Here is a 22384-nt window from a genome sequence, read left to right on the forward strand (position 1 = left end):
ATGTTTCTGAATTAACCATATATTTTGAAATCATTGCTATTTAGAACTTAGAGACATTTCTCCTTTCTTAACAAGTGAATGGTACTTTGGTATAGAGATGTAAGTTATTCAGTTGTTTACCTATTGATGGACATTTAGGCTGTTTCCATTTTGATGTCCTACCAAATTGCTCTCCATAGAGCTGAGCAATTTTGCGCTTTCATGGCCAGTGTACGAGAGGACCTGCTTCCCCACGACCCCCATCAGCGTTTTATCACACTTAAAATTTTTTTGTTAATTTTTTTTTTTTAATTTAGTGGGGTGACAATTGTTAGTAAAATTACATAGATTTCAGGTGTACAATTCTGTATCACATCATCTATAAATCCCATTGTGTGTTCACCACCCAGAGTCAGTTCTCCTTCCATCACCATGTATTTGATCCCCCTTACCCTCATCTCCCACCCCCCAACCCCCTTACCCTCTGGTAACCACTAAACTATTGTCTGTGTCTATGAGTTTTTGTTTCTCATTTGTTTGTCTTGTTCTTTTGTTGTTTTTGGTTTATATACCACATATCAGTGAAATGTTAATTTTTTTTAATGTTTACTTTTGAAATAAATTTTGGCTTACAAAAAGTTGCAAAAATAGCATGCAGGATTCCTCTACACTCTTCGGCTAGCTCCTGCAAACAATAACCTCTTAATAACCACATTGCAATGATCAAACAAGGAAGTTAATATTGATACCACACTTTCTGATCTCTTACCATCTGATCGGTGAGAGGTGATAGCTTAGTGTGATTTCAGTTTGTTTATTTTCTTGTGAGTGAAGTCCAGCAACTTTTTTTTTTTTTTTTTAATTGGGGAACAGTGTGTCCCTCCAGGACCCATCAGCTCCAAGTCAAGTCGTCCTCAATCTAGTTGTGGAGAGCGCAGCTCACTGACCCATGTGGGAATCGAATCGGCGACCTTGGTGTCATGAATACTGCACTCTAACCAACTGACCCAACCTGCCCGCCCCAGCAACTTTTCATATATTGGAAAGCCAGATATTTTCTTTCCCATTTTCCTTTGCCCATTGTTTTCTTGATTTGCTGGTCTCTTCTTCTGATCAATTTTAAAGAGCTCTCACTGTATCAGGAAGAGTAGACCTTTGTGTTATGAATTGCAAGTATTCTTTCCTAACTTTTAACTTGTATTTCAAATTGGCCTGGAGTAGCTTAGCCATGTAAAAAAGGTTTTATATATCTGTAACGGAATTCATCCATCTTTTGTGATTTCTGGATTTTTAGTCATAGATTTAAAAAGTTCTTTTTTAAGGTTATAAAGGGTTTCTTTCATATGTCCTTCTATACTTTAATTTTTTCACCGTAAATCTTAGATGCATTTGGGATTTATCCTGTTGTAGGATGTGAAGCGTAGCTGTAACTTTCTTCCAGATGGTTACCAATGTATTCCATCTCCATTTATTAAGAAGTCTTATCTTTTTCCCAGTGAGTTGAACTAGCACCCGTCATTGTATACTAAATCCCCAGATTCATTTGGGTCCATGTTCCTATTTCCTAAGGTTTCATTAGTCCGCCCCATTATACGCCATACCATACTTGAACAGATGAGTTCTTTGAAAACTTCCTATTATTTTAAAGTAAATAAACAAAACAAAATAGTATTATATCAGAGTCTATTAAAATACTACTGTGCTTCCATGTGAGTAAATGAGATAGTAGAAGCCGAAAGGTCACAGAGTGTTCAGGCATGGGGTGGAAGCCTGATGGTTCGGTCATTCCAAGTACAAACGTGGGTAAAATATATTCGTTGTAAGAAGTCGTTTTGATGGTCCTTACCTGGACTACCCCTCTGCCATCTTGCCAGCTGTGTTCTTGGATGCAGGAGGCAGGTCAAGGATGCCTGATGGGAAATTTGATTGAAAATAGTTAATGACAGTTTTTTTAAAGGGGTGTGTGTGGGGATGCCAACACATTTTGGAAAGTATCTTAGAATTTCCGGAATAATTTTCTGTAGTCAGTTTAGCCTCTGCTATTTAGGAAATCTGTATCATTTGGAAACTGTGTCTGTGTTCACATTGCGGGGTTAAGCCTCTCTTTTCACTGGTGTTTGACAGACACCATTGCCAGCTTGCGCCTAAGCTCCTTGGAAGGCAGGGTCAGTGCAGTTGTTCAGCCGGCTGCACTGTGCAATCTGTCTCCTGGCCTCCCGCACGAGGGGCAGCATGCCGGAGGGATCCAAATTCTTACTGCCCCTATGGTTATCAAACCCACCTATGGGCGTTCCCCAACTTCTCTGCTGTGAATGGGCATAATGAAGCGTCATCGTGGTGTTAGGACTGAATGTGACAACACATGAAAAGTGCTTACCTAGTCTGTGGCACTCTGTGAATGCTGACTAAATGATTGCTATTTCATGGGTGTGTTTCCTTTCTTTAGTGCATGAAACTTTGAGGCACATAGTTCCTGAACTTATGTGCTGAAGGTGAAGGAAAATAGGCTATAATTTAGGATTAAATAAGAGAGAGGCTTATACGTGTGTCAGTAGCACCTAAAGGCCGAAGCCCAGGTGAGGTGAGGTCGGCCTCAACATTCTGAGGTCTAAGAAAAAAACTGTGCTTTTTTTGTTGTGGTCTGTTTGTGAGAAAGATGGACCAAGAGCACAGGGGTTGGTGCTTGGTGTCAGGTGTGACCAGTTGCAGGAGCAGAATTGACTTTCATATATATCTGGGTTGAGTTTTTTCGTTTTGTTTCTGTTTTTGGTCAAAAAGAATAATCTTCGCAATAGAGCATATAGAACAAATGTCAACAGGAAGGAATTAAAGCTGAAATGGGAGAAAAATGAGTAGGAGAGCACCTTGCTACTTTACATTCCAAGCTGAAGGTTCAGATGAATTGTGAGCATTTCCAGGTGGGTGGCAGAATCCCTGTTGATATCCTTTGAGTGGCCTTGAAGGAGGGAAGTGCCAGGAGATTGGAGATGGACAAATGTTTTAATTTTCTAAATGGAGTAAAAAGCTGCATCAGGAAAGAAACTATTAAACAGATTACTAAATGGAGATGCAAGCCGGGGGCGTCGAGCCTGTTGGCATGTCTTCTGGATGCAGTGTGGCTTGATTTCAGCCGGGTGTCTGGATACGGCTGGACCGCTTACGAATGTGACCCTTAAGTCCATGGTGTTAATGTCCCTTGTCTCCTTGGGCCCTTCCTCTGACCCTGGTCATTCGTTAGAAGCCTCTGGGCCACTGTGTCGTTGGGGTTGCGTCTGTGGTGGTCTGCTGTCACCGTGTTGTGTGGGACCCCCCTGCCCCTAACCCTGTCCCTTGGCCCGCTCTCTTCACTTGCTTCCCTTCGCCCCCAGGACATCTAGTACACACCACACCTAGTTGGGGGACACTTTGTCTTTTGCTTTCAGTCTGTTTACCCAAAAAACAGTTACTACATTGACAGAAAAGCTGGGCAGGGTATGCAGAGAGCTTTGTGCTGTGCTGGTTCTCAGGAGGGCGTGCGTGGCCCAAGGCACAAAGGGAAGATAGTGGAATGCCAGAGCCAGGTGGAAAGAAGGGACATTTCTGGCCTCTACCCCCCTGTCTTCTCATCTCTCAGTGGGCTTCTTACCTACTCTGTGGTGAGGGCTGGGTTGTTCTTGGTCTTCCCTGGCAGGTTGGGTGTTTAGGGGCAGGGTGGCCCTCAGCTCACTCCCTTTATACAATGAGAGGCTAGTTGACGGGACGAAGTTGTGTTTTCTTTGAGCACCAATTACGTACTTGAAACTTTGCTGGGTGCTTTTTATGCTATTTTGTGTAAACAGCACATATGCAAAGTAATCATTTTTTCTTTATTCTCTATTTTATAGGTGAGAAAACTTTAGAGATGGTAAGCCGTCTTGCTGAAAGACAGAGCCAATAAGGGTGGAGCTGGCATGTCATTCCAAAGCCAGGGCTGTGCACTAAATCAGGTAGCAGGCTCGTGTCCCTGCTCACAGCACTGCTGTGTGGGTGGGTCTGGTTGACTGGCCACACCCAGAGTGCTGGGCCAGCAGGATGAACTGCTATGTGGGAGGGGCGCTGCTTGAATGGCCACGCCCACAGAGTGGTCTGCTAACTTGAACTACTGCGAGGGTGGGGCTGGTTGGGTGGCCACGCCCACAGCTCTGTACCTTTGATCCTCCCTGAAGAAGGTATCAGATTCCTACTGCCCTTGGCCATGATTTGTACAGCAACTTGGATGAAAACCTGGCACCTGCGTATCAGATTCGTAGATGGTGAGTGGGTGGAATGCTAGGACTCATCCAGGACTGAATCAGAACGTAGAGCTCTTGAGAAGCGGAACGGTGGCCTGAAACTGTCATGACGAAGTGGGACAGAGGGATCAGTGAGGTGCCCGTGTCCTCCACTTCCACTCAGAAATCACCTGCCCAGATACAGTATGAGAGGCAGGGTCTTACTGTGCAGATGTGGTGCCGCCTGAAAGGTAAGGCAGGTTTAGGCATCATTAATATGTGATTAGTATCAGCATTTCCGTTTTCTGCAGTGGACATCTCGGTATGATTCCAGGTGTTACATACAGAGCGGATGGATGATGATCCCATGTTTGGCTCTTACCATCCAGTTCTCTGTTTTGTCTGCTTTCTGGGGGCAAAGCACAAACTATCTTGTCTACTGTACGTCCAGTGCCCAACACAGTGCTGGTAGGGATTTCAAGTGTACTTGTTGGGTGACTTACCTTGAAGTCTGTCTAGAAGAGTATTGGTATGGTGAGGTTGAGGAAACCTTGTCAGTTTTCAAGTGACAAAACTTTTCCCTGGGGAAAGTGAGGTTTCTCCAACCGTTGGAAGTTTAGTCTCGGGAAAGCGAGATTAGACTTACTTTCTTCCGTTCCATAAGAAATTATTTTTTGTCTAAAACTATTATGGTAATACAGGTTGCTGTCTCAAAGGCAGATATTAGCTATTTTGGAGAGCACACATCTGTTTTAGGAGTTACCTAGAAAAGTTTAGGTGACTTTTTTTTTTATAGGTGAGTTTTCTTGTAGCCAATAAAATAAAGCAGCACTGCTGTGTCACCTCATATTTGACCTTGACCCCTTCACTAGATTGGGTTCCTTGAGAAGGACACTATCTGTGCTGTGCCTTTTTTAGGCACAGTGTTTGCACATAGCAGTTTGTCACACATTTCCATTGAATAAGTGTGACTTTCGTTTTATTTTGCCAACAAGGTGACTGACACTGTCTCCAAGGAAACTTAGGCTCTGAGGTTAAGTAGCAGCCTCAACATCATACAGCAAAGAAGATGAGTGAAGAGGTGGGACTTGCATCCAGTAAAGGACAAAACAAAGTCCTGTGTCCTTTATGTCACATGCGGAGTTATGGCCAGATTCCTTGTCTGTACAGTCTTCAAATACAACCCTTGTATTTGAATGTAGAGAATAAGGGTCTCTTGAATGGGCCTTTCTTCATATTTTCTTTCCTTTTCTTTTCAGTAGTAGTTCTCAGCTGGGGCAGGCATTAGAACCATCTAGAACCTTTCACAAACTGCAGATATTCTAATTCATTGGGTCTCAGGTGGGATCTGTTTAGAATGAATAGGCAAGCCACGACCCTTTCCATTTCTGGAATGCATGGTTAGAACACTCATGTTTCCAGCTATTGGACATACCCTGAAGATACTCTGTATTTTGCTGAGTTGTAGATCTGACTAATGGGTTGCAAAATGAAGGAGAAATTCAACTCATTAGCTGAATCTGTCCTGTTCTCAGCCTCTCCGTGAGGTTTTGTCTTTGCTTGCCCATTTTTAGGGGACAAATTATATAAGTCGTGAATTTCAGGGTTTACAAATTTTAAGTGTACTCTCTAAGGGGTTGGTTGAGTAAAATGGTAAATTCAGAGAAAGCTTGAAATCTCTCCCTGACTTAACTCTGCATACAAAATTGCATTGTGGAGCCAAAGTAATGTGTGTAAATGAATGGATCAGACCTTTTCTTTGACACTTCCACCGGCTGAGGATTATCTGAGAAGACCTAGCTGGACAAGGAAATGGGTTTGACTTTCTGCCAGATGGTCACTGAAATGTTTTCTCTGTTTCTTTTTTCTTTTTTTGTGCCTGGTTAAAAGGCTGGACATGTCTTTTTTCATGCTCTTGTCTAGTTTCGGCTTTGGAAGTGCTTACACAGCTAATCTGGCATTTATGATTATTTCCACTTTGAGCTCAGCAGGAGGCTCTTTGGGGATATTCAGACAGAAATGACTTAATTGGATTTCAGCCCAGACACAGTATTTGAATGGCTTTATGGATGGCATTAATTGGGCTGCTGCCATAGGAAGTCATATATATGTTTTTGAGCTTTAGAATTTGGAAGTATTCTTTGATTCAGTCCCTCCCATTGGCTCATGGCTAATTTATTCAATAAATGAACCACTGAAGAAAAATAAATTTATAGCAGTAAAATGAAGAAATACGGTTTGTCAGCAGAACCATCACTTAGTTTTGGCATAGTTCATTATTATCTGTATTTAAGTCCATGTTGATATTCGTGGGCTGGCTCGGGCGCAGTTGTGGAAGGGATTCTCGGGGGGTCTCTTGGATTAAAATTTGGAAGAAGAGCATTCTGGGTCCTATGGCACTGGATGCTGTAGGGTTTTGCACAATTGCAACAGATCCTACAGCTACAATTACAAAAGTGAAAGTTTATGGGATGATAAATGTCAGATAGGAGTCATTTTATTGAGAGCCTGCCATGTGCCAAGCCATAGGGACAGCAGCATGTGAAGCTCCCTTCCTGGAGGCGCTACCTGTCTAGGTAGCCAAGTAAATGGAGAGTTTATGATGATAAAAGAGGGATTTCTACAGGAGTGGAGGGCATTCCTGTACAATTCCCAGGAGAGGGAACATTTGAGTTCATTCCTGAACAACAGGTTGGATTTGGCATTGGGAGCTGCAGGGGTAAAGCTGTTCCCACTATGGGGGAAGAAATAGTAAATATAAAGGCTCAACATTGTGAAAGGATCTGGTATTTGGGGAAAATGCGGGTGAATACACTTTGAACATTTTAGGAACACTCGAAAGCAGCTAAATATCCTTTAAGAACTCAGTGATATGAAAATTTCTATTCTGTTGGAATAATCATGGATTTTATCTTTATAAGTTAATTTTTTTATGACTGTTAGACATTTAAAATGGGAAAATTGAATTCACGCAACTCCCTTATATTTCATGGACTTTGATGGAACACGTGTGTGGGACACTCTGACGTGTGGATGAGCGTCCTCCCTTCTCTAAAATGTAGGAGACAAATCAGGTTGATTCAGCACCCATCAGAAGCGAAATAAGACAAAATGCAGGGAGATTTTTTTTTCTCTCTCTCTCGGTTTCTGAGAAGCCAGTGCATTCTGTATGGCGCTGCTCAGTTACCAGTAATTTGCAAAATTAACACAAAAAACCACCTTTCCACAAAGTCTTTCTCAACCCTTTTCTCAGATCTTGGTTGTTCGCTACTCTCCAGGGCTTCTCAGATGCTGAAGGTCAGGACCTCGTCCCAGCCAGTCTTTTCCACCCATGACCTTCATCTAAAAAATTGTATCTCCTACTCTCAAGTGGAGAGTCCTGCTCTGGTTTCATAAAGGCCAGTGAGGTGATCTAGAGCAGAGGTGGGGTCCAAGTGACCCTTCAAGCTCCTGGAATGCTCAAACCTGGCACCCATCTGTGTAGCCCACTCACAGCGCTTTAGTCCCCGGCCCGACCCACCAACTGGAACAACTCTCTCTGGGAGGTTCCATCCTGTGCCGCACATTGCGAGACAACGGCAAACAGGATTTGCTCCCCCCATCCCGCTCTTGACCTTGGCCTTTCTTGCAGTTTCAAGAAGGAGGAGGCTTAGCAGATTTCGTGTCCTCTCTAAAACTAATGTGTGGCTGTAATATAACAGAGGCGTTGTAGTTGAAGGACAGGGGTAAAAAGGTTTCTGATTTGATTGATTCTGTTATGGACAAATCCTTAGTTTATTTAATATGATAGGAGTGTTCTTTGTAGGAAAAAACTACAATTTTTATAGAAAAATATAGGGAAAAATTGTTTAGTACAAATACCTGTATATAACTGACTTTCGTGTCAAACGTCATTGTTTTTCTCAATAGGGTGGTTTGGGGCATGAAATGCTACCTTCCTGGGATGTATGAGCTTGTCCTTTTGTGAACCCGCGCCCCCGGGAGCCCCCATTCAGCTCTCACCTGTCCTATGAGATGGTTATGTTTAATTTTTTAATTTTTTTAAAAAAAAAACAAATAGAAGAACATGACATCATTCAATGCTTAGATTCTTTTACAACTTTTAGCCTTGACTCATATACTTTTTCCCAGTTTGAAAAGTAGAGTGAGGCTTATTCTTATTTTTGGAGGGGAAGCACCATACCCTGGACCACAGGAAGGATCCTGCTTAAAACTGGGAGCAGTGGAAAGGGAGGAGGAGAGGACTGAACTCAATTGTTTTGGCATTTACTACATTATTGATTCGTTGGGTTGCTGGGTCCCTGCCCTAGAGAGAGTCTCCTCCCATTTAAGGAATTCCTAGTGCTAACTGCCCCATTTTCCGGAAATGCCAGGGATGGGGAACATGTAAACTAACGTGCAGAATGCTGGGGGTTCTGCAAGACAGATGACCCGGTTTCTCCAACAAATGGTCATTAAAATAAAATAGGCTTAAAGTGACTTGAGAGACATACAAGAAATTATAATTTGTGGACATTATTTGGATCCTGACTTAAATAGATCAGCTATAAAAATACATTTATGAGACAATTGGGAAAATTGTGTTAAGGAATAAATAATTATTTTAGGTATAATGATGAAGTGGTGCTTATCTGTTGGTCATACATGCTAACGTGTTTACAGATAAAATAATTTTTCTGTGGAATTTGCTTTAAAGTGATCTAGTGGGGGTGGGGTGGCTGTAGGTCCCTAATTATTGGAGTTGTTAAGGCATCTGGAGAGATAGGTCCTCTCTAGTTCTGCATATGGTTAAACATCTCTACTAAAATGCAAAATACGATGATGTTACAGTTTGATGAAAGCTGCAGTTGGGCTTTGCACAGAGGAGGGAGGCCAGACTTTCTGTGTAGGAGAATCCAGAGTATGTTCCCAGCAGTGACAATGTTTACACTGGGTTTTAAAGAAAGAATAGGTGTGCAGAAACTGGAGTACCTGCTTCTTTGTGCCCAGGAGTCCAAAGGTGGGAGATGCACTCTGTGGGTTGTCTGGGGTTTGTTTCTGGTTCCTTCCATTCATTCTTTCTTGCCTTCATTTAGGCTGGTTTCTCATGTCCCTATTGTATGTGTTGTTTGTGGTGAGAATTCATGGGTTGGCAGTCTGGTGAAGGAAGGAGATGGTGTGTGAGTTTGCTCGGCTGCCATAACCAAACACCACAGACTGGGTCCTTAAACAACAGAAATGTATTTTCTCCTCGTTCTGGAGGCTGCAAGTCCAGTATCAGGGTGTTGGCAAGTTTGGTTTCTCTTGAGGCCTCTCTCCTTGGCTTGCAGATGCCTACCCTCTTGTTCCCTCTTCACACGGTTGTCACTCTGTGCTTGTGCGTCCCTGGTATCTCTTCCTCTTCTTATTAAACATATTGGATTAGCAACAGCCTCATTTTAACTTAATCACCTCTTTAGAGATTGCATCTCTAACTTCTGTTACGTTCTGAACTACTGTGGGTTGGGACTTCAACATTGGAGGACACAATGCAGCCAATGACAGAGGGAATACACACAACTGTGTGATGTAATAGTGCTGTGCATTGCTGAAGGAATCCAGAAGGAAAAGTGTTAAGGGACCCTGGACGCATCCGGGAATTTTTCCCAGGGCCTCTTGATGGGGGTAGGATTTCACCCACCCACTGAGCGCTGGGGGTGGGGTGGGCCAGGAGTAGAGAGTTTGAAGGGAGTTCCCAAAGATGAGCTGGTGAAGAAGAGGGAGGGCTTTCCAGAGAGAGGTCTGGGGATCTGAGAAGCAGACAGAACATGGAATGGAGAGGAGGGGCTGCTGTAGTGACTGCTCAGTGGTGGGGGTGGGTGGGGGCGGCAAGGAGGGGGAAGGAGGGAGGGAGCGAGGGAGCACCCGCCTGTGTCCAGGTCCATGATTCCTGCTCAGAACACTGTGCCGCCAAGAAATACACAAAAAGGATGGAGTTTTGTCTACTAGCTTTCGGTCTTAACTACTAAAGTAAAACATAGTTGCAAGAATGTTAACAGAAAAGAATGAATTTAAAAGTAAAATAATACTCCGCCCCAGAAGTGTATTGGTTGTAACCACTGTAAACAACTTGTGCCTGGCCTTCCCCAGCTTTTCAAGATTCCATTTAAAAAATGAAATGTGAGAGGGAGACCGAGAGAGGTACCGAGTTTCCCCGAAAATAAGACCTAGCCGGACTAGCCGGACGGTCAGCTCTAATGTGTCTTTTGGAGCAAAAATTAATATATGACCCGGTATTGTATTATATTATTTTAGGCCGGGTCTCATTGTAAAATAAGACCAGGTCTTATATTAATTTTTCCTCCAAAAGACGCATTAGGGCTTATGTTCAGGGGATGTTGTCCTGAAAAACCACACTAGGGCTTATTTTGTGGTTAGGACTTATTTTCAGGGAAACACGGTAGGTGAGAGACAGAAAAACAGGATTTTCTCACCGCATCTCACTGTTGACCTTGGCTTTTCTTGAAGTTCCCCTCATTCTTTCAGTCCTTCATCCGCAAAAGGTAAGGGGCACGAACTTCAGCAAAATAGTGCAAATAATGCTTACACATATTCCATTAGAAGACGACTTTGGATCACCTAGTATGCCTAAATGATCTCAGATAAGAATTCAGTATCTGTGTGTCTGTCTTCCTTCTTTCCTTTCCGTTTTTCCTTTTTCAGAAATGGGGTGTTTGCACAGGTTTTATTACATAGGTGCAGTTTACTTAGTATTTAAGGTTAATTTTTGTCAGTGTGCTTTTTATTGGTGGTGTAATTACCTAGACAATAACTGACACCTGTGGATGCTTTAAAAAAGGCTAGTGAACTTTTAAAAACGTTCTCTTGTCTACCTATGTGGTTGAGATGTGTAGGAAGGTGTTTATACTGATTCTGAAAACTACGGTTTAGACTAGTGGAAAGATCTTAAGAGTAACACCTTATCAGACCTTTTGTAGAGTGGAATACTGTTATATTTAAAAGGCTAGCATCAAATATATATCCATAAAACTCTTTACAAACCATTGGAAGGGTGTTACTAATCAAATTCCTATGTGTTTCGGATTTTAGGCCACAGACTGTAAAAGTTAAGTTCCCACTAAGACTTGTGTTATGACTTTCTTGGCATGGTATTTTAGATAAGCCTTAATAGATGTTTGGTACCACATCATCAGTTTTTGATAGTTTTCAAGTCCATGCCCATGTACCTCAAAGCTACAGAATTGGAGCTGAGGGGACCTGGTCATGGATGAGGAAAACAGGTGCAGAATCTTACAGGGCGTTTGGTGGCTGAGCCCGGCCATCACCTCCAGTCTCCTGACCCACGGCCTCTGGCCACTTTTACTGGTCTTATTATATTAGGTTGGTGCAAAAGTAATTGCAGTTTAAAAGGTTAAAAACAATTGCAAAAAGTGCAATTACTTTTGCACCAACCTGATATATGGCTGACCTACTACTCACAGTTGTGTTCTTAGTTCTGGAACACTTGAAGACAGAAACCTTCAATGTTTCAGAACTTAATGTCTGACCAGTTACTGTCCTCCTCAGATGTTCTTCTCAGCCACATGCTGTCTCTTTGAGGCTGTACAGAGACTTAGAAATTAGTACTCCCTCCACATTTTTATCAATCAACTTATCAACTGATATAATCAACTGACAACCAATGTTATCATTCGGAACATAGTTCTAGCCCCGTGCAGAAAAACTTGGTATTTTTTTTATTCAGGACAGGTTTACTATATAGTAAGGTTTTTTATTCAGGACAGTAAAAATCCTAATTTCAGTGGGATTTTTTGAATTTGGGAAATAGTTGTGGCCTTCAGTTTTCTCTGAGCCCTGACTAGGAGCCACTGTGCACAGATGACAAAAGGTAGTTGACATCATGTCCCTGGGAACCTCCGAGTGTCAGATCGATAAGCTTCTCCAAGCTGTGTCTATCAGTCCACATGGGGGAGGAAACCAGGGTTGAACGTTAGCCAAACCATTCAAGGAGACTCTTGTGTAGCTTTGTTCAGCATCTGAAATCAGCATTTCCTATTGAATAAAGGTTTCCATCAAGTCATCGGTAGGAATGAAATGTCGTGAGTTCTGCCAGAGGTCACCAAGGCAGCCCAGGCCCCTTGCTGCTGTGGTTAGGTACTGACTGCTGTATTCATTCTGAACTGGACACCCACTCAGGCCACTGTGGTGCCTGAAGAGAGGTGTCACATTGGTGGGGGGCTTTTGTGAGCTCAGAAGCCTATGATGTAATCACATTGGTTTTTTTTTTTTTTTTTACCCTCTTTTTAAATAAAAGCAGAAAGATAATTGCCTTTAGGTCAGCCTACAGATGAGGGGCTTGGGTGGTTCTCTTGGTGTGTTTGGCATGTAAGATTCGGATATGATGCACACCTGACGTAACCTGCAGGTCTGTAGGTTGTGTGCCGTACTGGCCAGTCCGGTGTTGTTCTTCAGGACTTCTTTCCTGCTCCGTTAGCATCTCAGGGAAGCAGAACCTTTGGAAATTCACGTGGTGTGCGCCTTCATGGGTTGCTTCTTTGCCACGGCATACCGCAGCCCCTGCCTGGTTTCAGAGGCTGCAGCCGGCCCCCAGTGTAGCAGGTACTCCAGTCAGATGGCAGCGGCAGCCCATCTTAGCCTGAGTCTCAAGACTGAAGTCACCTTCAGTGGTGGCGTTTGTGGGGAGAAAGTGCATGCAAGGGAGCCCTGCTCTGGGACCACAGCACACCAACACCCTCTAGCACTGTTCTAGAGAGATCTGACGTCAGGCAAATTCACTTTTTAGTTAAAAATTTAAAAATACAACTTATGTCGAAATATACTTACACGGAGGTAGCGTCTGTGGACATGGCTGTGTTTATTGGGTGGCCAACAGTGAGAAAAAGTAATCCTTAGTCAAGATGTCAGTCCAGGGGCGGACGGGTGGCTCAGTTGGTTAGAGCGCGAGCTCTGGACAACGCGGCTGCTGGTTCGATTCCCACATGGGCCAGCGAGCTGCACCCTCCGCAACCAGAATGAAGTCAGTCAGTGAGCTGCCACTGAGCTCCCGGGTGGCCAGATGGCTCATTTGGTTGGAGCACGTCCTCTCAACCACAAGGTTGCGGGTTCAACTCCCACAAGGGATGGTGGGCTGCGCCCCCTGCAACTAACAATGGCAACTGGAGCTAAGCTGCGCCCTCCACAACTAAGATTGAAAGGACAACAACTTGACTTGGAAAAGTCCCGGAAGTACACATTGTTCCCCAATAAAGTCTTGTTCCCCTTCCCCAATAAAATCTTAAAAAAAAAAAAAATAGATGTCAGTCCAGATACCAAAAATTTTGAGAGAACTTGTCATTTTATTGTAAACACTCAGCAGAAAGAAGGACCTCGTCATCCTGGTATACATTTAACATCTTGCCCAAATCTAGTATTCCTGCTGTATTTGGTTATCATCTTTTCCTCGTGTTAAATCATATTGTTTGAAAATCATGCAGCCTTTAAAATAATGCTAGAGAATGTATAAAGAGGAATGAAGTTTTTAATCAATTTATGAACTTGCTTATAACATTTTTATGATAGTCCTACTTGAATTATCTTTTCTATTTGATGAAAATAGAATTCGATTTTTCTATGGGGTATTTAATATTTTCGGTCATAATCATGCTAGGGATGAATTAATAGATCTTTTCTGAGTGAACTGTCAAGACAGATCCCTCTGGGTTTGAAATGTAATTAAAAATGTCAGTGAACTCACTTGGAGGTCCACAGAGCTTCAGGGTCCCCTCGAAAATGTTAGGCAAGGGCTGAGAATCATTACCCAAGTGCAGTGAACAGACTCCACAACCAGGAGGGAGAGAGTTGCAGGTCACCTGTATCAGGCTTCTTTTGTCTTAACTTCCTTATAGTTTTGGGATGTTATTCTCAGATTTCCTGCAGGGACGTTTTTTAGCACAAGACTATGAGTCCAGTAGGTGGTCTCCCTATAAATGGCCAGTGCAAGAGACCCAAGACAGGAACGAGTCTCTAAGTGATATCCATACTCTGCAATGTGTCTCCCTAATTAGACTCCCAGACTTGCTTCCTTCCCACTCGGCAGCCTCCCTTTTGATTTTGGCAGGCTCTGAAGGGTGTGTGTCCAGGGTGGCAGGGTGGGAGGGCTGAAAGAGCTTGTCCCTTGTTTATGCCGGCTGTCCCCACCCTCCCCATCCCTTTCCTTCACAGGGTATGGGGTTGACCTTCCTGACCTTGGCCTTAGAGCTGATTGGGGAATAGAAGGTGGCGAGGTGGGAGCGTTTTCAGTTGGGTAGAGATCAGTAGATACAGAGCAACTTTTTTTCTGTGGTTTATTAGAAATACTAGTTTCAGGCAAGTACTCAGTTATTTGTTAATAAAATCAAATAAGCAAGCAGTCCTTATGATTCTTTCTGTCTCTTTTCAGATTTCATGTTTCTTTTCTACAAATGATTTCCCAGATCATAGTTCTTTGCTGAGATTTGAGCTGGCTTTGAATATTTGGAGAATTCCTGCAGCTTCGTAACTTCAGAGGTGTAATCAGCTGACAAATTCACGTTTTGAGTTCTGTGTTTTGCCCGTCATCTCTTGTAACTGAGCGCCAAAGGTAAGTCTGCAGTTTTCTGCTTAAACCAGGTGGGAGAAGTTGCTGCTTTTGTCTCAAGTGCTCGATTTGCACAGCAGGTTTCACATTAGTAAAATGGCCATAAATGTCCCTGATATGATGAGCCACATAAAACTTCAGTTTTCAAGGGCCTTGATTCAAAAATTAGGTTCATTTTTCTGCTGTAGCGTATGATGGCATTGAGTAGCTGCTGTAGGAAGCAGAGCACCGGCACCTCCAACCTGTCAAATATCCTCGCGCCTCAGCTCTTTGGCCCAATAGATAGTTCTCGAGCCAGTACGGTAAGGTCTTCTGTGTGCTGCGTGGGGAGCCCCATGTAAGTAGGAACTGCCTTCAGGGTGCATTCAGTCTAGCGAAGCTTTCATTCCAATTTCGGTGCAGAAAAGTCCGCAGCAAAAGATGCAAACAGATAAAGGATTCTAAGAAAAATTTTACCTGTTTGTATGAGAAATCTGTGTGTGTGTGAAAATAAATTCGTGTCTGTGATATAGCATGTGGACACTGAGATCCAGGGGCCCTATAATAATAGATGCTGGACCAAAACACATATCTGTATAAAAGAAAGATTTCTTAGCCCTAACAAATCATTTGGGACATTCGATGTAGAATATGAGAAGTGTTGTACGGTGTATGGAAGTCCGGTTAATCTGGTATTTCCTCTCGGCTGGCAGTAAGTAAGGAATGCTTTATGAGAAGGTGCGATTTCACCTCCATAGTACGGCTCACAGTATAGGAGTAACACCCAAGTCGTTAGCTTTCCTTCAGAACCTTATTTTGCTTCTGTTATTCACAGATCGTTTTAAACCATTCTTGAATCTATAACTTGACACTATTAAATCTCTTGGTATGATTTCTATAAATTTATTAGTTTAGTATAAATTAGAATTTTCTTTCATTTGGTCTCAAACTACTGCTAAAAATTATGTAATTTTTTTTTTTTTTTAACTCCTTGACCACAGTTTTTGGGTGGTGGAGAGCATGGACGTCGTCGGGGGGAGGGTGGCATCTTAATTTAGGTCCGCCTTTGATGTGTGTTAACCAGAAAGCGTAGAATTAATATGTAGTATTTCAGTAGAGTAGCATTGAGTGTCTCAGTGTCTTTGCCTTATTATCCTTTATGATTTCTTTTGGGGAAAATGACACATTGTCCTGTTCATTTAGGTGTTGCTCATTATGATTTCCAGGTCAGCACCTGGTTTGGAATGGAGCGCTCAGAGCTCGTATCGTGCAGCCAGAGTGCAAGCCCGCCTTTCTCCCTGTGTGTACCTTGCCCGCCCAGGACCTTGTTGGTCTTACTAGCTTTACATCCCCTCCTGCATTCATAGGGCATTCCCCGGTTTCTCTTCCAGATTTTATGCAAGACAGACACCATCGGGGTGTTTCACATCCAAATCCTAGGTGATTTCCATTGCATTAAAAAAACAAAAACAGAAAGCAAAACTTACCCATGGCGACTCTATTATTATTATTATTATTATTATTATTATTTTTCTGTGGCAACTCAATTTCGATAGTCATTGCAGTGGAACCTTTTAAGACTTAGTCGTTTATAAATGCAGCCGTATATATCATGGCAATATAAGCTAGAAATTAGTGCAGATCCTCAAATCTGATCATCAGGCTTCACTAGTAGTTCCTCAGTAACAGAATCGAACACTACTTCAGAAAGTTCTTGATTGTCAGTGACATGAAGTTACTGTCAGGGTCCTCTTCCAGAAAGGAGGCAGCAGAAGTAACACAGTCACTCAAGGCAGCATATTCTGCACAGACACCTGGCCAGAGTCTGTTACTGTCATGCAAACCAGAGGGGACGCCTGGGTGTGAGTAGGAGGAGAGCCATACCTGATTATTATGAAAATATACTGACAACAATATTGATACCTGTATAATTTTAAAGAAGTATTATTTTGTAAGTTCGTGGATCCACACCGAAACCCTGATTTGATACTCATTAAAAGTGACTTTTGTGGTTTAGAAAAATGTTCAGTGGGAAAATCATTAGATGTATCCATTCATGTAATAAATATAGGCTTTTTTTTTTTTTTTTTTTGCAGTGACTGTTTTAGCAGCTCCAAAAGAAGGTAAAATGCAATTCCAGACACCATTTCTCCTTGCTTTGAGGGGTGGGCCAGGACCCTGACAGCTCTGGGTCTGTGGTAACTACAGTAGTTGATGTTCCTATGGTGACACTTGCCTGAGGCAGGTGACCTCGGAGAGGAGTCTGGAAAAGCCAGAGGATGTTATGTTTGGAGTGAGTTTTAAAGAATGAGGGATTGTGTGGGCAGAGGCATAATGAGTCCCCTTGGCACAGGACCCGCTGGGGGGATTAGCTTGGTAATGGGTCCTAGAGTCCAGGTCATTTAAGCAATAATGGCTCGGGGACCAGGCACATGTGTTTGGTCAGTGCCAGCAGGAAAGGTGTTAGCTTGGTCAGCGTTATCACTTGGCGTGTCTTGGAAAGAATGAAGGTGGTGAAGTGGTAGTTGGGATGTCCGCCTCCCATGCATTTCCTGGTTATTGGGGGCCCAAGATTGCGCTGTCTCAGCTAGACCTATACCTGAGGCTGGGCTGAGGGAAGCAGTTTGAGGAGAGTTGGGGTATCCAAGCCGCTTCTCAAGAGGGGCCTGAGTGGGGACCCTGAACCCGTTTCCAGGTGGCACATTTCCTGTCCCATGTTCTGGTCTTCCCCGGTAGCCTTCCCCACCTTGAGGCTAAGGGGCCAAGTCTTCAGAACTCCCTGGCCCTGACCCAGCCCACTTGGGGGAGTGGAGTCCATGGGAAGAGCAGGGGGCACACCTCTTCCTTTTACACTGAAATCGTTAACAAATGTTAAATCTGCCCCTAATTCTTCCCACGTTTCATTGAAAATGGGCTGTGATTCAGTGTTGGAGGCTGGCTAGCATTTACTGGGGATGGAAAACATGAACAATTTTGTATGCTAATCTGAAGATTTTTTTATCTTTTGAAAAATTTTTTGGAGACTTTCAGGAGAGAAGCCTAGTGGGTAGAAGGGTATTGGTGTTTTTTGGGGGGAGGAGAGAGGGTACCTTGGGCGACGAGACTCATGCTGAGTACATGAGACCTGTGTTAGTTGATGATGCGAATGTCCAGGGATAAATGTTAGCAGGGATCCTCATCACTGTCTCTCCCGTTTTGAAGCTTTATTGAGGTGCACTTGACAAATATAATTGTAAGGTATTGAAAGTGTACATCGTGGAGATTTGACATACATATGCACTCGGAGAATATTCCCGCCATCTGATTAGTGAACACATCCATTAACTCACATTTATCCTTTTATTTGTGAGTGCGTTGTAGTCCCACACTCTTAGCAAATTTCAATTATGTAATATAGTATTCTTAGCTATAGTCACCATGTTTTACACTGGATTCGCACACACCTTTTTTTTTTGCCCTGTGACAGATTGTAGAAGCTGAATTCATAACAACCCAGGCATTTCTCCACTATTCTCTGAATTGTACCTTAAAGTTTACAAAGGCATTTTCCGACCGAGTTTTATAAATTCTCTTTTAAACTTGGTGAATGTGACTATCCCCTCTTCTTTTAGAAAAGAAGGAAATGAGCCAGGAGAGGTTACTTTGCTTGTCACATCGGGCAGGGCAGAGGGCGGGAAGCCGTGACTGGCGTGCAGACACACTGACCAGCAGTGCTCTCTGTGTCTTACTTTATGAGTCGCTGCACCAGCATGTCATGATACAGATGTGACAGAACAGTACTCAGAAACAGGCCACACATAGCTTTCGAGGTGAGCGTTGCAGTTGACGTTCCAAACTTAGGAAAGGTGAAGTGTTTGTTCTCGACCTCCTTCCTCCAGAAAAACAAAAAGCAGACTCCTGCCGCGGGTGTGCACGTGTTGCCGGGTAGGGGGGTGTAGACTCTCAGCGAACGAGACCTTGAACAGGTCAGTGTGTGGGAGGTGGTGGGTATGTTTATCAGCTTGTTTGTGGTGATGGTATCAAGGTGTGCACGTAGGTCCAAAGCACCAAATTATATACATTAAATACGTGTGCAACTTTGTATATATTGAGTATATCTCAGTAAAGTTGAGAAAAATAAATAGCTATGGCACTGTGAAAATGCTTTACCAACCTACCACCAATGTGTGTTAATCTGAAGGGTGTGTATGGAAAACTGCAGTGCTATCTTCTGCAGCAGACGTATCTGGGGGTCCTGGAACATGGAGGGAGGGTTGGTGGTGGTCCCTGGGACCTCTTGCTTCCACCTTCTCATGTCAGTATGGAGAGCATAAAAAGCATTTGGAGTTTTAGATTTCTGCTGATCAGAATCTATTTTCCTGTTGCCTTTTATGATAACATTGTAAATGTTTTCTTTGGAAACAGTACTGACTTCAAGATGTTAAAATGGTTATGAAAATGTTATGAATAAATCTGACCATAAAAGATCACAGTTTAAAGGGAATGGTTTTTGATACCTTGCTGCTGAGCAAGATACTGGCAAAAGAAACTTTTGACTGGAAACTGGATCCCTCTGTGCTTGATGAGGTGGGTAAGCACATCCACCTGCCAGGTCTGTGACTGGGCACCCCCACCCCTGCATCTTGTTGTGAAATGACATTGGCCTTCTCAACCTCTCAAATTGTTGAACTTGACCGTCAATAACATTGACAAATGAATTGGTTAGATTGGGGCTTGACTGCAAGAGGGATCCTAATTGTTTAATCCACTGTGGTGGTTCCCTGACGGGCGCCCTTGGCTGTCCGGCCTCCTGTGTGGAGGCCTACTCAGGCGCCAGTGTGGGCAGGCTGCCCTCAGGAGTCCCCCAGGGCCGTAGTGGACTCCAGGCCAGCCCCGCCCCTGGGGGAAGCAGAATGCTTTGTCTGCAGATGGGATGTTTCCACAGAATGAATGCTGCTTTCTGCTTGCTGCTCCCCCCACAGCACTCCTGGGGAATGGGTGGGAAACACAACAGATCTGAGACCCTGTTCTCCCATTGGACTTGTTTTGTTTGTAGGGTTTGGGGACGTGCAGCCTATGATTTTACCCAGGGGTTTTATTGTACAAAGATGAAGAGGGACGTTCTGTGCCAAGATCGGAACAGCTAGGGAAGGAAAGCCTTTGCTCCTCGGAGCCTGAGACAGGCCCTCCTTCCCTGGGTGTGGAGGCCTGTTCTGTGGGAGAAGCTAATTACAGGCCATCTTCAAATGAACACATCTTACCACCCGAAAGCTCATTTTTAAAGACAGTTGTGTAAAACATCGGTCATATTTTCCTGGTGGTTAGATCCCAACCTTTTTAGCTTCTGCCTGGAACAGAGGTCTCTGGAGAAAGTGTTGTGTGTGTGTGTGTGTGTGTGTGTGTGTGTGTGTGCGTGTGTGTGTGAGTGTGTGAGAGTATGTGTGTGTGTGTGTGTGTGTGTGTGAGAGTGTGTGTATGTGTGAGTATGTGTATGAGGTTGTGTGTGTGTGTGTGTGTGTGAGTGTGTGTGTGTACATGCACATACACAATGGAGGGACTGACGTCTGTTATGCTTCCCATGGCTGTGTGTTAGCCTCGTGGCCTTAGTTTCTGTGACGGTGACGTGGAAGTACTAGATGACTGCTGGTTTTGTGATCTTGGAATTCTAGGGACAGGACTGCACGGACAGCATATACTACAGCCCTGGCTGCTACACCCCACGGAATTCTGTGGGGACGTGTTCAGGTGTAGGAGTCCCCCCCCAGCCCCGCACGTCCTCATCCCTAGGTGCAGCAAATGTGGGAGCTCATCTTCCATCTGAGTCCAATCCAGGAAAGGGGACCAGGGATTTCCCCAGGCTATAAGCGGCCCATGCTGCTGCCTTTTGTTGGCTGAGTTGGGCCAGGCATAGAGGGAGCTGGAAACGTGATTAGGCGCTTGGGGACTGAGTGTAGAGGGACACACCATGGCCTCTACCTCACTCCTGGCTTCCAAGAAGCAAGCACGCAGGCCTCGGGCAGCGCTGTGAGGCAGTACCTGCTGGCTGCACACCGGAGCCACCAGCCGTGTGGGCAGGCGGGCCTGGGCATCCAGTGACGACAGCAGGTGACAGACACTGGTGTGAATGTTTCATCAGAACCGGTCCTAAACTTGGTTCTCCCTCAGAATTGTGCAGGGACTTTAAAAACACAATCACCAGGCCCAGGTCCCAGCCCCAAGGATTATATTTTGGGAGTCAGACATTTGTGCTTTATTTCAAAGCTTCTTAGGTCATGCTGGTTATCCAGTTTGGAGTCTGCTAACAGTGTGGACCTTGGACTTCATATTCCCTCCCAGCTGAAGCAGTAGCAATAAGGGGCCGGTTTGGGGTTGACATCATGGGTAAGGTAAGACGAGGGGGAAGGGTCGCTTTGAAATGCGCATTTTCCTTGAGTCCTAGTGGTTCAGACCCCACTCTAGCTAGAGCCACCTAGAATGGACTGAGGGGCCTGGACATCTGTGTGTTTGCATCCGCCTTCCTTAAAGGGACCGTTTATCTGAGCACCCTCCCCCCATTTGAGAATTTTCATACAGTCACACTTTAAAGAAATAGTGAGACGTATAAAAATTCCATTCCGTAACTAATTGCAGTGTTTATTGGCGATTCTTATTTTTGATCCTTACAGCGAGTTAACCCTAAAGGGAGACTGGTCTTAGGCACAGAAATCTGACAAAATGTCATGAAAAAACAGGAAGCAGCTCGGGGTGCTGGGGTGCCTAGAACATGCCAGAAACAGGACCACTGGTAGTTTCTTTCTCTCCACACCTCATGTTCTCTACCTTGGACATTCCAGCTCCGGGGATCAGTGGGGGAAATCACATAGCAGAGTCCATATTATTTTGTGTGGAAGAGAAGTAATTTCTCTTCTTTTAGGGATTTTTTTTTTTTAACAGAGTCCTTACTTTGGCCCAGGGGGGCCAGTATCTAGGTCACCTGCAGAGCGCAGAAGGGATGTGGAATAGTTTTAACTTTACAGTCAGCCCTGCTCTGTCAATTACATCATACCCTGAAGACATTTGCAATGGGTTCTATTCCAGAACCAGACCCTCCAGCTCTCAGGACAGAAGTCCCTAGAGTCTTAGCATCCTAATGATCAGGATCGGAGCTCCCGGCACTGCAGGACCCTGAGGGATCTTCTGATGAGCCAGGTGATTGCATTACGTCCTCTAGAGCTGGGTGCTGGGATGTTCCGTGTCCTTTGAAGGCTGACCCCGTGAAGCCCAGTTCTCTCCCCTTTAGTATTTTGCTTGCAGGGTATGACGTTTGCGTGGAGGCTTGTCATTTTGACTCTCTCCAGAATTGAAATTTAAGGAGGCTGGTGTATAGAATACCTGATCACTCAGGTTTTTTTAATGCAAAAATATAACTAATACACTAGAAATTTCTTATTCCCTAATTAGAAGCAGATACAAAATGGATTACCTGACAAAGGGTTCTGAACTTCTTTGTACATTTCTAGCCGTCCTGGGTTCGGGCCTTTCCTGACTTGTCCCAACAGCACCCCTCCATTTCTAAACACCTGCTGAGTGGGTATCCTTTCCTCTGAGGGGCTTCTCTGTGTCCTCCGTCAAATCCTGGCACACT

At 44.0% G+C, this 22384-nt stretch overlaps 1 protein-coding gene across 3 annotated transcripts in view; it reads left to right on the plus strand.

The window, feature by feature from the left end:
• Window positions 1-22384, plus strand: part of NCK2 (NCK adaptor protein 2) — a 139740-nt gene that overhangs the window by 61828 nt on the left and 55528 nt on the right. For 2 of the 3 annotated variants that reach the window (XM_033102359.1, XM_033102360.1), the window contains exon 2: window positions 14626-14805. The gene's annotated coding sequence lies outside the window, so the exon portion shown is untranslated. Of the gene's footprint in view, window positions 1-14625; window positions 14806-21021; window positions 21147-21837; window positions 21949-22384 lie in introns of those variants that run through there. The other variant, XM_033102361.1, reaches the window with a different exon arrangement.

The sequence above is a fragment of the Rhinolophus ferrumequinum genome, unplaced genomic scaffold (assembly GCF_004115265.2).
Source record: "Rhinolophus ferrumequinum isolate MPI-CBG mRhiFer1 unplaced genomic scaffold, mRhiFer1_v1.p scaffold_87_arrow_ctg1_1, whole genome shotgun sequence".
NCBI lineage: Eukaryota > Metazoa > Chordata > Mammalia > Chiroptera > Rhinolophidae > Rhinolophus > Rhinolophus ferrumequinum.